Source organism: Balaenoptera borealis (genome assembly GCF_965194805.1).
Source record: "Balaenoptera borealis genome assembly, chromosome: 15".
NCBI lineage: Eukaryota > Metazoa > Chordata > Mammalia > Artiodactyla > Balaenopteridae > Balaenoptera > Balaenoptera borealis.
The window spans coordinates 76,666,081-76,682,773 of NC_138871.1; positions in this window are offsets into that span (position 1 = coordinate 76,666,081).

The following is a 16,693-nucleotide window of genomic DNA, read 5'->3' on the forward strand; positions in this document are numbered from 1 at the left end:
GGGCCTTTGGGAGGTGATTAGGTCATAAGGGTGAAGCCTTCATGAATGGGATTAGTGCCCTTGTAAATAAAAGGGGCCCCGGAGAACTCCCTCACTCTCCTTCCACATGTGAGGACACAGCGAGAAGTCAGCAGTCTGCAAGCTGGAAGAGGGTCCTCACCAGAACCAACCCTGCTGGTACCCTGATCTCAGATGTCCAGTCTCCGGAACTGTGAGAAATACATGTCTGTTGTTTATACGCCACTTAGTCTAAGGCACTTTGTTATAGCAGCCTGAACTAAGACAAAGAGTGACCTGCCCTGTGAGGTTGGAGCCTAAGGAGGGTGCCACATGGGGAACAGCTGGCTTGCAAAGGATGTCACAGCCTGAGTGGAGTGAGGTAAGTGTCCGTGCTGGAGCCTAAGTGGGTGAGGAGGGCTTCCGCATGGTGGGACAGCTCAGCACAGGGTGCTGAGCCCAAGCAGCATGATAATGGCACAGGATGGGAGGTAGTCCAGCATGACATGTTGTGGCCTGACCACGGCCTGGGGCCGTGCATACTCAGCAAAGCTCAGAGAGCTTTGTCAGGTTATCAGGGCCAATGTGTAGGTGATAAGAAAGGCAGACAAGGAGCCATGGGTAGGGGAGATGTAAATGTAGAACACCTCCCGCCCCCGGACTCAGGAACCAGGGTGCCCAGCGCAGTATAGCGCACAGCGCCCAGCACGACCAGGAGACCGCAGGCTGCTCAGACCATGCAGCTGGCCCCAGGGCTGTCCCTGGGGACCAACACAACTGTGGAGACACAAAGGTGCCAGAGCTGATCAGGGACACTGCATTGCAGGTCAATTTCCCTCCCTCCCCAGTGTCCCGCCCCCAAACTCTTGCCGGCCACCCTCTCACCCAATTCTTCTCCCCAACTCAGGACTTCAATAGAAGCTGCCTCTAGTTGATCAGAAGCAGATGCTCTGAGCCTCCTGCAAGAGTTAATGATTACAGGGCTTCCCTGGTGGTGCAGTGGTTGGGAGTCCGCCTGCCAATGCAGGGGACATGGGTTCGAGCCCTGGTCCGGGAGGATCCCACATGCCGCGGAGCAACTAGGCCCGTGAGCCACAACTACTGAGCCTGCACTCTAGAGCCCGTGCTCAGCAGCGAGAGAAGCCGCCGCAATGAGAAGCCTGCACACCGCAACGAAGAGTAGCCCCCGCTCTCCGCAAATAGAGAAAAGCCTGCGCTCAGCAACAAAGACCCAACGCAGCCAAAAATAAAATAAATAATAAAATAAATAAAATTAAAAAAAAATAAAAAGAGTTAATGATTACAACAGCCCAAGGGCCTTTGAACCAAAGGACAAGCAGGCAACTCTGAAGACCTTGGTACTTGCCCTAAGCTCTGTGTCTGGCACCTTACTGACTCAGACTTGTGTAAATGCAGGACACATGTTCCCAGGACAACTCAGCCAAGTTCCAGAAAGGAGAGGTTTTCATGCAAGCTCCTAGGATTCACTCTCTAAAGCCGTTCTTGCTGAAGAGGATTCTGCACTTAAAATGTAAACTCCAAGCAATCGCAGATGGAAAGACAGAATTCTTTGTAATGAGCAGATCAGCAAAGATATCAAGAGTTACTCCTTGTGGGTCACACAGCATGGGATGAGGGTCACAGGTAGGAAAGCTTCAGAATTAATGATGAGGAACATATGGACAGGACTGGACAGGACTGTTTTCATTGATCACACCTGGATAAGAGTTTCAGCAATTTCAGAGATTGGATGACTGTGGAACAGAGTTGTAATATATTTTCTCTGCCATGGTAGAAATGTTCTCTATCTGCACTAATACAGCAGCACTAGCTACGTGTGGCTATTGAGCACTTGAAATGTGACTAATGCAACTGAGGATCTGCATTTTTAATTTTACTTAATTTTCATTAATTAAAATATTTCAATAGGCCCATGTAGCTAGTGGCTACCACAGCAGACAGCGCAGCTCTACAGAATTTGTGATCATTGTATAATTGACTGCCGGTGTACTGTGTAAGTTATTTTGGTTGTTTTCAATTGTCTCAGATAATCAAAAAAATATTTCTTGCATAAATAAAAGTCTTAGTTGAAGAATCCTTCTTAATTCATGTAAGTCAAGTCTGCAGGGCCCTGGAGTCGCATGTAGGCATGGTAAGTGAACTCAGCTGCTAATTGTGGTCCAGACGGTGGTGTCCAGAGTGGGGGAAGCATATGAGAAAATGCTCCCCGATACACATTACTGGAGCACAATGATGACCAGTTGCTATCTCATGTAATGAAGAAGCTTTGTGAATAGGTAAAGTGCCACGGAGACTTCTCAGTGGAGTAGAATTCCCCAGGGATCCCATTCCCACCCACACCTTCTCCACAAAGCTTATCAGACAGAGGCCAAAAGAAGAGGCAGCGTGGTTCTCTTCCCACCAGCACCCATGGGGTCTTATGCAGGGGAAGTACTAGAGAGAGGGTAGCAAAGATTGGGAAAGAAGAAAATAGATGGGAAATGAGGGGTAGAATGCGGTCAGCAGGAAAGGGAAATTATCTAGTGTCTGAGGTAAGAAGCCAGCAATTTTGGGAGACTTCCCTGGTGGTGCAGTGGTTAAGAATCTGCCTGCCAATGCAAGGGACACGGGTTCGAGCCCTGGGCCGGGAAGGTCCCACATGCCGCGGAGCAACTAAGCCCGTGCACCACGACTACTGAGCCTGCGCTCTAGAGCCCGCAAGCCACAACTACTGAGCCCGTGTGCCACAACTACTGAGCCTGCACGCCTAGAGCCCGTGCTCCGCAACAAGAGAAGCCACAACAATGAGAAGCCCACGCACCGCAATGAAGAGTAGCGCCTGCTTGCTGCAAGTAGAGAAAGCCCGCGCACAGCAATGAAGACCCAACACAGCCAAAAACGAAAAAAAAAAAAATTTTTTTTTAAGTTAAAAAAAGGAAAATAAGGTTAGAGCCTAGAACTGCCAAAAAAATAATGGTGGGGAGGGAAGGAGCCAGCTCAGGGTGCTCTCGGTCTGAGAGGACTGGGGAGGCTGAGGCCTGCTGGCTGTGACTGACCTGAACCTGTCCTCCCCAGCCGTCTCCCACCTGTCAGGCCTAAGTGTCCTGCATCTACAGTGGGGGTCGCTTCAGGGTCCCCATGAAGCCATTGCTGGGTTGTCATCACTCGTGCAAGGAGGCAGACCGTGCTCTCAGCAGCGGGTTCGGGGGATGAAGGGCAGCGCCTCAGGGCCAGGACACTGTGCTTTAGATGTTGTGTTTTACCGTGAGCCTCACGGGCTGCTTCCCACTCTGTAAAACACAAATCCTAAGTGACTAGAGGAACATTGTAGGTACAACCCAAAAGTCCCCACGTCCCGTCCACCTGTGGATGCAAATTCAATAAGTCAGATTCCTACTCTCCTTCCCACTCGCCCACTCTGGGCTCCAGGGCCCTGAAAACTTCTTAAGCATTTTGAGGAGCTCTCAGGCAGTGCCTCATGCGTGCTCACAAACCAGTCGGGCAGCTACAGTCAGCGTGGACCACCTTCCCCCTGTTTGCCTTCCTGCTGGCTCCTCCAAGTCCCCTCCCAGGATCCTGCAGGGAGGGCACCTCTCCTCTGCCTCAGCACCAGTGCCCCTCATGCAAATGCCATGGTTCCCAAGAATGCTCTCTCCCCTGTGTCCAAAGCTGCTGCCTGAGGTGCCAGAGGTGCTGGGCTCCAGGCAGAAATGTCCCAGATTCTGTGAAATATTTTACCTCCCCAGCCCTGGAGCAACCCTGCTTATTTCACCCAAATGATCATATCTCAGCAACCTCTGGCCGCCAGATAAGGTCATTAAAAAAAAAATCAAACTAATTTTTAACAATCATGAGATCCTCCTCGACGTCCCACCTCCCTCCCTCTTTCTGAGGTGGAAGCCCATTTGGTAGCGCCTCCCTTCAGGTATTTTGAGGCCCTCGGGAATGCTTTGCTGTCTGTGGTTTACCCTTCTGGTCACTCACTAGCTTCCCTCTCCTGGAGAACTGAGGTTCAAGCACAACCCCAGTGCCCAGACTCTGCAAACGCCAACCTCTGGCCAGGCCACCAGTGGGTCTGGATTCTCTCGAAGAACCATGTATAAATATGCCCTGAAAAATACAAAGTGCTGTGCTCAGAGCTCAGAGTGTTCTTATAGAGAAACCGAAAAGTCTAAAAGCCCGGTAGAGGGACTTCCCTGGCTGTCCAGTGGTTAAGACTCGGCACTTCCACTGCAGCGGGCACAGGTTCGATCCCTGGTCGGGGAACTAAGATCCCACAGCTCGACCAAAAAAATTTTAAAATAATAAATAAATAAATATAAATGAATACATAAATAAAAGCTCAGTAGACACAGCTCTCTTCTCGTGAGTCAGAGAACAGCAGTGCTGAAAGCATCCGCAGAGGTGACCCAACGTAATGCCATTGTTCTACTTGTGAGGACAGCCCCAGCCCCACTGGGCTGGTCATCACAGGAGCTCAGGATGGGTTTCATGGGCCAGGCAGGGAGTGCCAAATTTTGGAAACCGGATCATATCAGCCATTGTGAGTTCTTAGCCTCACCTGCTGTTTCAGACGTCCACCCAAGTGTTTACACCCCCTCCAGCTGCCAGGGAGAAGACAGTTATCACAGAAGTCCTGCCACTACCAAAGTCCTGTAGAATCTGAGCTGGCACCCAGGCCCCTGTGCCTGAGTGTGAATGGGTGAGGCCAGCCTGTAAGACCTCAGGGTTGTCATGCTCTGCTGGAGAGTCTGGATCTCCCATTGCCCTCCAGGCCTTGAGGCACCCGGGGGGGGAAACTTCTGCCTGAGTCAAGACTGGCTTCTGGGCGTCAGTGCCTGGGCTCCATTCTAAACACCCAGCATGACTGACCGGTTTATAAGTTGGCCCTCTCCTGTCTCTCCCGAAGGGGATAGTCCGTCAGCAGGTGGAGCTCTGGGTCCAGAGCACAGGGCAGCAGGTGATGGAGACGACCCTGCATCCCTTAGGGAGTTAGGAGGAGGGGCCGAGGGGCCCTCATGGTGAGGAGAAGGGAGGAACCTTCAGAGGCTGCCCAGTGCTTCCGCGGGTCACCAGCAGCCTCGGTGACCTAGGCAGTGCCGATCCCTGCTGGAGGTGGAAAGGCAGCCCTTGATACCTCACCTGCCTCTCCTACAGAGACAAGGGGAGATGGGAGGGGGTCTGGGACTTGAAGGGGATCTGGGCACTCTCCTGAGCCAACTTCAGTCCCTCCCTGTGGCCCCGTGGTCCACATCCCAGAATCTTCAGCTCCTAGAGCAGTCCTATAAGGCCTAAAATTGTGCTTAGCACATAGCACATACACAGGAAATATTCACCCAATGAATGGATGACTCTAAAAGTAAGACTCTGCTTACCTGTAGCTGCTGGTTTCATGGCAAAACAGGTTGCAGCTTCTACCTCCTTTGTGTATTGGGATGATGCCCCATTCCTTCACTGACTCAGTCCCTGGTCCCTGGCCCTTAGCAAGGACACTGGGACTGTCACAGTGCCCTCTCTGCAAGTCTCACTTGGCAGGGACAGAATCAGGACTTGGGAAGGCCCCAAGATTCTCTAGTTTGGTCAGAATTTTGACAAGTCTGGACAGAATCCCGCCCTCACTCCCGTCAGACAGGTTTAGATGGCTCCATTTCACGGGGCCTGCACTCCTAAAAACTGGCATAAGCATCTCACTTTTCCAGCTCTCCCACACCTCAACCTCCCTTTCCCAGGACAGGTACCAGCTGCGGTGAGGACAAAAGCAGAGCCAGACAGCAGCTTCCTTGACTGCTTCTCTTCAGAGGGTCTGGAGGAAATCCCTATAAAAGCTTTTTCCCCAGACATGCAAGTGTGAGTAGACACCTCCCACAAGGAGTTCATTCATTCACTCCACACATATTTCTCACATGCCTTCTCCGTGTCAAGCACTGTCCTAGGAGCTGGGGTCCAGCACTGAACACAACAAAGTCCCTGCCCTCATGGAGCTTACATCCTGGTATGGGAAGACAGATCATAAATAAACAAGTAATTCTTGAGATGGTGCTACATGCCAAGAAGAAAAATCAATCAGAGTAAGAGGATACAAAATGGCTGCAAAGAATGTGAGTGACTAGAGAAAGCCTGCACGCAGCAACGAAGACACAACGCAGCCAAAATAAATAAATAAATAGATAGATAGATAAATAAATAAATAAATTTTATTTATTTTAAAACACACACACACACAAAGACCCTGAAGCAAGAGTGTCTGGTGTGTTTTAGGAACAGCCCAGCATCCAGTGTGGCTTAAGTAAGGGTAAGAGGAGTAGATCTGAGAGATAGCTGGGAGCCAGATCACAAATGTCATGGCAAAGATTCTGGATTTATTCCAAGTGACACGGGAAGCTATTAAAGGGTTCTGAGCAGAGGAGAGACATGATCTGACTTGAGTTATAAAAGGGACACACTTGCTGCTGGGTGCAGAATAGACTAGAGCTGGGCAAGGGAGGGGTTAGGGAGACAAGGTTTTGCAATAATCCACCTGGGGGATGATGGTAGCCTAGACCACAGTGGTTGGAGGTTATGGTGTAAGTAGTAAGAAATGGGTGGAATCTGAGTATATTTCAAAGGCAGAGCCAAAAGGATTTTCAGGTAGATTGCATGTGTGGTATTAGAGAAAGATAAAAGTCAAAGATGACTCCAGGGATGACTCAGACTGTTGATCTGAGCAAAGAGGAAGAATGAAGCTACCACGAGTAAATGCTTTCCACCCTGGGATCTTGTATTTCTCTGAAAAGGAAACGAAAATCAGGACATGCCAAGGACCTGGACTTAGTAATCTTAGCCCACTGACGATGGTGACCCTGCGAAGCTGTTGGTGGGCATGTAGGTGCACAAGGGGCACAGTGAAGACAGGACACTGATGGTGGGCATGTGGGTGCAGATGCAGGTTAGCACACGGCACACGTGGAGGGTGACACTACAGGTGTGCATCACGAGATGCATGTACCATAACGTACTCTCAGACAGAATCTCGTTAAAGCAGCACTGAAAGAGCAGTTACTCATCTTGTTTTGACCAATGTATGCCCTACACTTTTTTTTTTTTTAATATTTATTTATTTATTTATTTATGGCTGTGTGGGGTCTTCGTCTCTGTGCGAGGGCGCTCTCCAGCTGCGGCAAGTGGGGGCCAGTCTTCATCGCGGTGCGCGGGCCTCTCATTATCGCGGCCTCTCTTGTTGCAGAGCACAGGCTCCAGACATGCAGGCTCAGTAATTGTGGCTCACGGGCCTAGTTGCTCCGCGGCATGTGGGATCCTCCCAGACTAGGGCTCGAACCCGTGTCTCCTGCATTGGCAGGCAGATTCTCAACCAATGAGCCACCAGGGAAGCCCTGCCCTAAACTTTTGCCTTGAATAGTGTAATAAGATTCTCCCAGCTCTGTTATCACCTATAGCAAAATCTTGAGGTTTTATGTGGGACTATGTGTAGACACCAAAAGGATTAGTTGAGAACGAGGAGCACATACCCTGGAATGAGAACCACAATCGGTTTACTCTAAATTCTCAAAGACAATGAATTATAAATGCTGGGCAGAAGGTTCTGATCTTGGCTCCAGTTTCTTCTCACTTAGAAACTGGTGAAAGTCTGTAACTAGTGTGGCCAAGAGAATAGTTTCTTCCCCTCAGGTTTCCTCCATGTCCAACTTTGTGGGACCCATGCCAAGATTGTCCCACAGGGTGTAGTTTGCTCTAGGAGGTTTACCTCTTCCTTCAACCCATTTGTTACTATTCATGGCCAAGGATTCTCAGCTTTTACTTATGTCTGTATTTCAAAGGAGGATTTGCTTCTCTCTAACATGCTTTATAAAATGCTGAATGTTGGCTCTACTTGTTAACCCAAGAAGACTGTGCAACAGGGCAGTTCTGTTTTCCCTGCCACGCTGTTTTCTCTCTGGGATCAGCCCTCTCTGTGAGCGTCAGCGATGGGAGGGATATCTTAAAGCCCCTTGGACACGTGTAGCATACAGGGGACCATGAACACAGAGGGCGAGGGAATAGGAAAAACTCTTTGATTCCTCCATGTACCAACTAATAGAATAACTCTTTTCTCCCTCTGCTACTCTCCATACTTCACTTCTTGTCACCAAATATGTCGTGGGTGGGGGAGGGCGGGTTCCCACACCAAGCAATTCTCCAGTTCTCTGTAGACATTAACTGGGTGTCCTGTAATTCAATTCAATTCTGACGCTATCTACCCAGGGCTGGAGCAGACACCCGTCCCGGAAGACCTGCCCACCCTCCCCCACTGCAGATGCCAATCACAAGTCCGGGTTGTCCCCTGTGCTTCTGACCTACTGGCTATAAATCAGAGGTTCCCAGGTTCCCACAATGACCTCCTTGGTTTTGATAATTTGCTAGAGAGGCTCACAGAAGTCAGGAAAATAGTTTACTTACTAGATTACCAGTTTATTATAAAGGAATACCACTCAGAACAGCCAGATGGCAGAGATGCATAGGACAAGGCACGAGGAAAGGGGCGCAGAGTTTCCATGCCCTCTCCACGTGTGCCATCCTCCCATCACCTCCACATGTTCACCAACCCGGAAGCTCTCCAAACTCCAGTTGTTTAGGGTTTTTGGAGGTTTCATTTGTAGACATGATTGTTTAAATCATTGGACTTGGTGATGGAACTCAATCTCCAGCCCCTCCTTGCTCTGCTGGAGGTCAAGGGGTGGGGCTGAAAGTTCCAATCTTTTAATTACCCAATTGGTTCCCCTGGCAACCGGTCCCCATCTTTAGAAGTTTTCCAAAAGCCACCCCCTTTTTTTTTTTTATAAATTTATTTATTTATTTATTTATTTTTAGCTGTGTTGGGTCTTCGTTTCTGCGCGAGGGCTTTCTCTAGTTGCGGCGAGCGGGGGCCACTCTTCATCGCGGTGCGCAGGCCTCTCACTATCGCGGCCTCTCTTGTTGTGGAGCACAGGCTCGAGACGCGCAGGCTCAGTAGTTGTGGCTCACGGGCCCAGTTGCTCCGCGGCACGTGGGATCTTCCCAGACCAGGGCTCGAACCCGTGTCCCCTGCATTGGCAGGCAGATTCTCAACCACTGCGCCACCAAGGAAGCCCAAAAGTCACCTTCTTAATGTAAACTCAGGTGTGGTTGAAAGAGACTTGTTATGAATAGCAAAAGACACCTTTGTTTCTCTTTTCACATAGAAGATTACAAGGGTTTTAGGAGCTCTGTGCCAGGAATGGGGCCTACGACCAAATATACATTTCTTATTATAAATCACAATTTCACAGTGAGCCTGCTGCACTACTAGGAAGTTTCCAATAATATTTTATATATATATTTTTTTCTCATGGGAATGCATCTCTAGTTTAATGACAAAATGAGAAAATACAATCTACTTTCCAAATCTCCATCCCTGGCAGTCTATAAAGCAGAAGATACTAGTAGATTTTCCTAGACATTATGGACTGATGGTGATTTATTTTTTAATTTATGAGAATAGTTTGACTCCTTGACTCACCTCACAGCCTCAGAAAGCACCCCAATGGTATGCAAGTCAGACTCTGAGAATTATGGAAGTGCGGTGTGTCTGAGATAGTATAAAGTCTCTTGTTCCAGTTTTGCCCTTGCTTTGGTCAGAGACATTGGACAAAGTCATAGATCTCCCGGTTTCTAGGACCTACCTTCCTTATTTCAAGCCAAGGAAGCTGTTACTCTCCACTATGCCCAAATGGCCAGGATTTTCCCTCTGAGAAACCACAAAAAGCTGGGAAAACCCACCCTATCCAGGCATGTTTATATTCAGGGAAACCCCTCTGGCTCTCCCTCTAATATTCATTTGGCCTCTCCTTCAGGGGCAATGGAATATATAAGATCACAGCAGCCCTGGCTTTATGCACAAACATTTAGAGAACACAAGCAAATAAAACCACAGCCACCACAGCTTACCCAAGCTAGAACACCTTTTCCCCAAACCCAAAACATACCACAATCCAGATCCTATTGTTTAATTGCCTGTCATGGAAGAGCAATGATAGTCAAGGTTTAGCTAACAGCGGGGTACTTTATTTTGTACAGGCTTTAGGGCAAGGGAGTGGAATTCAAGCCGTGCGTTCCTTAGAATACCACCAAAATCACAGAAGGAAACTGTAGAAACCACTTTGAGATTGGAAATAAAAGCTTTGGAGAAATGCTATACTTGAGACTGGATGTTTCACTTTGAGAGCAAGGGATTATTCCATGTTACGGAAACTCACCAGACTAAGAACATCTAAGAAAAATTTCTCCTCATAATTTTGAAAATGGAAAATTGTTATAAAACCAAGCCTCTACAAATATACAATTCCTTAAATAATTGGGCTCTGTCCTGGAAGGGGAAGGAGGCTTATGGCAGCTATGCATGGGCTGGTCAGGACTCTTGCTTCACTTTAGCAGTGAGATAGGATGCTAACAGACCAAGCTGCTACGATAGGGCAAACCAGGAAGCAAAGTGGATGTCACCATAGTTTGCCACCTGCAGGGCACTCTTAGTTGACACAACAAGCTGAAGCCCAGGGGAGTGGAACAGACCTTTGACCGGGTGTCATCGACCTTGGCAAAGAACGTTTAAGAGAACCTCTACTGAGTGACCAGAATCTAGGTCATCCAGCAAGAAATCAGCTTAGTGCTGACTGAGCTCTTTCCCTCTCCCACCATGGTGTCCTGAGGCTACAGAAAAGTGGCTTCAAACTATACCCAGTACTCAAACTAACGCTTTGAAGGGAAGACACACTGGTCCCAGATGAATGAGAACGCTATCAGAAATTTCACTGGCAGTTGCTCAAAGCAAAAAGAAAGCATGCCAGGTCTGCCCAGGGTGACCTTGAGTAGCAAGAAAATAAAAGGGGCCTTTCCATTAGGCAAACGTACTACAAGGGGGGAGGGGGTGGGGTGGGAGGAGAAGGAATACATCACACAAAAGACAGCAAACCCACTATGAGAGAAACCATAATCAAAGAACAAAAGCACTCCTCACAAAAACTTGTACACAAATGTTCACAGCAGTGTATTCATAAAAGCCACAAGGTAGAAACAACCCAAGTGTCTATCAACTGAATGGATAAACAAAATGTGGCATATCTGTGCAATGGAATATTATTTGGCCATAAAAAGGAATGAAGTATTGACACATGCTACCCCATAGATGAACCTTGAAACATTATGCTAAGTGAAAGAAGACAGTCACCAAAAACCCACGTCTAATATGATTCCATTTATATAAAATGTCCAGAATAGGCAAATTATCTACACAGAAAAAAAGTGAGTTAGTTGTTGCTTAGGACTAGGAGGTATCAGGGACAGTAGAGTGATAGCCTAAGGTATGTTTTCTTTTTAAAGTGATGAAAATATTCTAAAATTGACTGTGCTGATGGTTGTACCTATCTGTGGATACGCTAAAACACACTGAATTGTACACGTTAAACAGGCAAACTGCATGGCCTGTAAATCTGTTTTAAAAATAAAAGCCAGCAAAGTTGTCTAAAAAGAGACTCATTTAAACAAAAAATAAGATGCAGAAAAAATTCACAATGAAGGCATGGAAAAGGAATTTAAAAAGAAAGAAAGAAAAGAAACAGCCACATTTTCTGCAAATGTTTACACTATAATATACTTTAATAACATGACTTCAAAAAAATTAGTTCCAGGAACTTCTCTGGCAGTCCGGTAGTTAAGATTCCCAGGTTCTGCTGCAAGGGGTGAGGGTTCGATCCCTGGTCAGGGAACTAAGATCCCACAAGCTGTGCAGCGCAGCCAAAAAAAATTCTTTTTAATAGTATCTTTACATTAGCTTTACAATAGTAGTTGCACAAAATGTTTCAAATAAGAATAATCATTGTCCCTGAAGTAGAGAATCTATCAAAGGTCAGAGAAAAAATATTCAGAGCTAGTACAGAAATCATGAATTATAACTTATTTTGGATTTGTAACAAGAAATGAATATATAAATGTACAAACAGAAAAAGTTCCCTGAAATGATAAAAGAAAACCACTTAATTTCCAAATATCAAGGTTATATTTTAATACCAGGCAAATCTGTTAGAGACTGACAGTGAGACATATTGTGGTTAAGACACTGAAGTTCAAAAGTAGAGAAAAAATTCTTAAAGTAGGTTAAAATCAGATCAGCCTCGGGTTTTCCGTAAGACTTTCCCCTAAAAGCAATGTTCACAAAGTCCTGAGGGGAAAAACAGCAAGACCCAAGAATAGTTGTTGCTTGAGTTTAATTAAAACAGAAAGGCATTTTCAAGCATGAAATAACTTAGGGAATATGAAGCTATCATGAAAGATTGCAAATAGACACAAATACTTTGAAACTTCTGTCATCAAAAGATAAAGTCTGTGTCTTCCTCTGTCAAATCCATGCTGGCCTTATGATTTGCTTTGGCCAGTGACTTGTAATGGATGGGACACTGTATGAGGTCCGAACCTACGCCTCAGGGGACATTGCATCTTCCAGTCTCCCTCTCTGCCACCATGTGAACAGGTCTGAGCAAGCTTGCTGGAGGGGCTGCAAAGGGCCTTGGCTGACCACCTGACTGGAGCCAAGGCTCCCTACCAAGCCACCAGCTGACTGCAGTTGCATAGGTGAACCCAGGAGAGACCAGCTGAAACTCCCAGTTGAATGCAGCCCAGCTGACTAACCCACAGAATTGGGATCTAGGAAATGACTGTTGGGGGTGGTTTGCAGCCCAAGTAGAGGCTGATACATGATGAAATGCATATAACCGAATCAAAATGAAGACAGAAAGGAAGAAGCAATGAACAATAAATACATTTAACTGGAGAGGGTGTGGAGAAAAGGGAACCCACCTACACCGTTGCTGGGAATGTAAACTGGGGCAGCCACTATGGAGAAGAGTATGGAGGTTCCTCAAAAAACTAAAAATAGAGTTACCATATGATCCAGCAATCCCACTCCTGGGCATATATCTGGAGAAAACTCTAATTTGAAGAGATACATGCACTGCAATGTTCATAGCAGCACTATTTACAATAGCCAGGACATGGAAGCAACCTAAATGTCCATCAACAGAGGAATGGATAAAGAAGATGTGGTACATATATATAATGGAATATTATTCAACATAAAAAAGAATAAAATAATGCCATTTGCAGCAACATGGATAGACCTAGAGATTATCATACTAAATGAAGTAAGTCAGACAGGGAAAGACAAATATCATATGATATCACTTATATGTGGAATCTAGAAAAAGATACAAATGAACTTATTTACAAAACAGAAATAGACTCACAGACATAGAAAACAAACTTAACGGTTACCAAAGGGGAAACAAAGATGGGGGAGGAGGGATAAATTAGGAGTTTGGGATTAGCAGATATGTGCTACTATATATAAAATAGATAAACAACAAGATCCTACTGTATAGCACAGGGAACTATATTCAGTATCTTTAAATATACTATAATGGAAAAGAATCTGAAAAGAATGTATATTATATATATGTATAACTGAATCTGCTGTGCACCAGAAATAACACAATACTGTAAATTAACTATACTTCAATTAAAAAAATAAATAAAAATACATTTAAATACTGAAATTAAGACAAATCAATATGGAAATGATGGATTAAAATAGAATGTAAATGTTATAAACCTTGACAAAGTGAAAAATAATATGAGCAAAAAATTAGGAAGTACAGGAAGGAGGTAGAAGGAAGTGAAAGTGTGCAGATCTATCTTTCATAGCAGGGAACTCAGTACTGACCAATATTGAAGCATGTAGTTTGAAAAAGTTACTCTGTCTTATTAGTGATTTTTATAATTGTGTTTAACCTTTGAGAAACCCTTTACAAGTCAATTTCTCTTGCAGTGAAGAAACATGCATCTGAGTATTTCCTTCATTTACTTCTTTTGTTAAACTCAAGTAAGACTAAATTCAACGCTGTACTTTAAAAACAGCCTGTGCAAATTGAGCCTATTCCTGTTACACTCTATCTGTGTAGCTCTCTATCCATCCTTCTATCTGTATTTATCTATTTAATAATGGTGTTCACCAACTGTGGATATTTGTAGTATTTCTGTGATATTAAAATTGGGATGATACGAGCTTTTATTTCTTGAAGCTTTTATAAAAGGTTTAAATTATTTTCATAAAAATGACAAAGTTATAAAAGGAGTTTACAAGAAGTTTCCTGAGCAGTCCCAGTGGAAAGGGGGCATTTGCATAGGGAATACTGAAATGGCATTATGCTGTAAGATGTGATCTGTCTAAGCTGGTGGTTCTCAATGGCTACACAGTATAACCACTGAGGAGCTTTTTAAAAACATGTGTCTAGACTTCCGCCCACACCCATTAAATAAAAATCTCTGGGACGGGGCCTGGAAATTGATATCTTTAAAATGTTGCCTGGGTGATCCTGATATGAAACTCTGGTTGAGAACCACTTGTCTCAACAGGCCATATAGACACATTCCTAAGATGCAATGCGTGTTGCTGGAAGGTCTAGGGCACTCATTCCATCCTATGCCTCCTCTGTCCCATGGGAATATCCACTGGACCTGTTTGTTACTCAAGAAGGGGAGAATGAATACTCTGGGTAGGCTACTTGGCCACAGTCTAGGTTCCCTTGTAGTCACAAGATGCCTGACAGCAGGAACTGAGGCAACATGCTTTCTTGCTGTCTTTTTCACATCCAGAAGGAGAGAGAGACTGGATCCCGCTCCCCCCTCCCAGATGCTCTGGGTTGGCATCTTCATGTCTCACTCGCTCAAAATGGATAACCCACCCATTCCAGAAACAGTTCCTATTAAGTGAGATTGAATTATTGTGATTGGATCACCAATGCTTCTTAAACTTTATTGTGTAGAGAAACTGCCTGGGAATCTTGTTAAAATGCAGATTTTGATTCATTACGTCTGGAGTGGGGCCGAGATTCTGCACTTCTAATGAGCTCCCAGGTGATTAAAGTGGCTGTCAGGCGTCAATGTCAACGACATTCACAATGTCCACCTTAAATATCAAGCATACCTGATATTTATAGTAGCTGAGGTGCATGTTCTTACCTTGCAGGTAAATCTACAAGAGAAACCAATTATAATCAGAAGGTGCTTAATGAGCAAGGCCAGATTGCAAAGCATACGTGAAGGCACAGAGGCAAGAAACTGCTCACCATGCACAGGGAACCAGGAGCTGTAGATAGGCAGTCGAATCACTAAAGGGCTGGGCTTTGGTCTGTGTTCTGCAGAGCACAAAACCTCTAAGAGATTTACCATGGAAAAAAGTCTTATACAGTCAAATTTGTCTGGGAAATGTTGCATACCATGTCCCTCACTTGGATATTTGCAAAGCATATTTTGATTTTAAGGGTGCTAAGCAGTCTGGGAGTAAAGAAGCCTTTTGTTAAACAGCGATAATACCTCATAGACAGGACGGGCTATATAATTTGTGGAGCCCAGTACAAAATGAAAACGAGGGCCCTCTCTTTTCCAAAAACTAAGACTTTCTAGATGGCAACAACAAAGCATTAAACCAATTGCGGAACGCTTCTTTCTAAAGCTTGAGGCTTTGTGGGACTGCACAGGTCACATGCTAGTGAAGCGCCCTGCTTATGAGTATATTAAATGGGACAAGGAAAAAGCTATAGTGCTTGCATACTACAAGCACTAAATAAATAATAACTATGGTATACGCATGGCTTTTAGTTAGAACTCTTGGTTGTGACAGAAACTCTCTTTATCTAGCTGAAGCAAAAAAGCAGATTTTATTATCTGAATCGAGGCATTTGTTTCAGAACCCAAGAGGCCGCCAACGAGGTCCAGGAACGAAGGGGAAGAGAAATGTCAGAACTCTCCTCTCTCAACTCCACTCATCTCCATGGGTTTCCTATCCACACGGTGGGACCAATCAGCCCAGAGATCCCAGGTTTAAGAGACTTCTTAGGGAGAGATTAGGGTCTCTTAGTCCCAGTTCCGAATTCTCAGGGAGGGCCTCTTTTTACCCAGACTAAGCAACTGTACATAAAGACTCTTTTGCTGTTATCAGCTCAATGGCGGGAAAGGAGAAAGCAGGCAAAATATTTACATCCCAGTGTCTCCCATGCTTACTTGATTATAGGACATTTTTTACAGGGACATCTATTAGCATTGAACAGAACACACTTGGGAAATGCAGTGTGGGTAACAGAAACCAAGAAGCTGAAGGCGAAGATGAGTGCCAGGAATCAGATTTTCATGTTAGATGGCAGTGACCAGAACTCACTGGAGGTAGTGAGACTGAACACAGGAAGGCTATTAAGAGCCTGCTACAGAAATCCAGACCTGGGAAGGAGCCGCGAGCGAACAACCTGAGTTTCCTTTGTGTTTACCGGGCCAAGCAAGGGGGGGGGGGCGACAATCTGCTGAGCCGGCTCCACCTGCCCATTCAGCAACGACTAGGAGAATGACAGTCCACTTAAAGGGTTCACTCTTCCACCCAAGTTGGGTCTCCACCGTCTTGCTTCGGGGAGAGGGTAAGGGTGAAACCTAAAGGCCTGGACTACTGTCCGGCTCTTGTGGGTGCCAGCACCACGAAAGCGAAGTGCGAGGAGTACCCCACGGTCGGGGGCGCTGACACCCGCACAGGCAGCTGGGGGAGAACAATGAGCTACGGGGCAGGAAGCCGAGGGTTAAGCGAGTTCGGAAGACTAGGCCCCACGCGGGA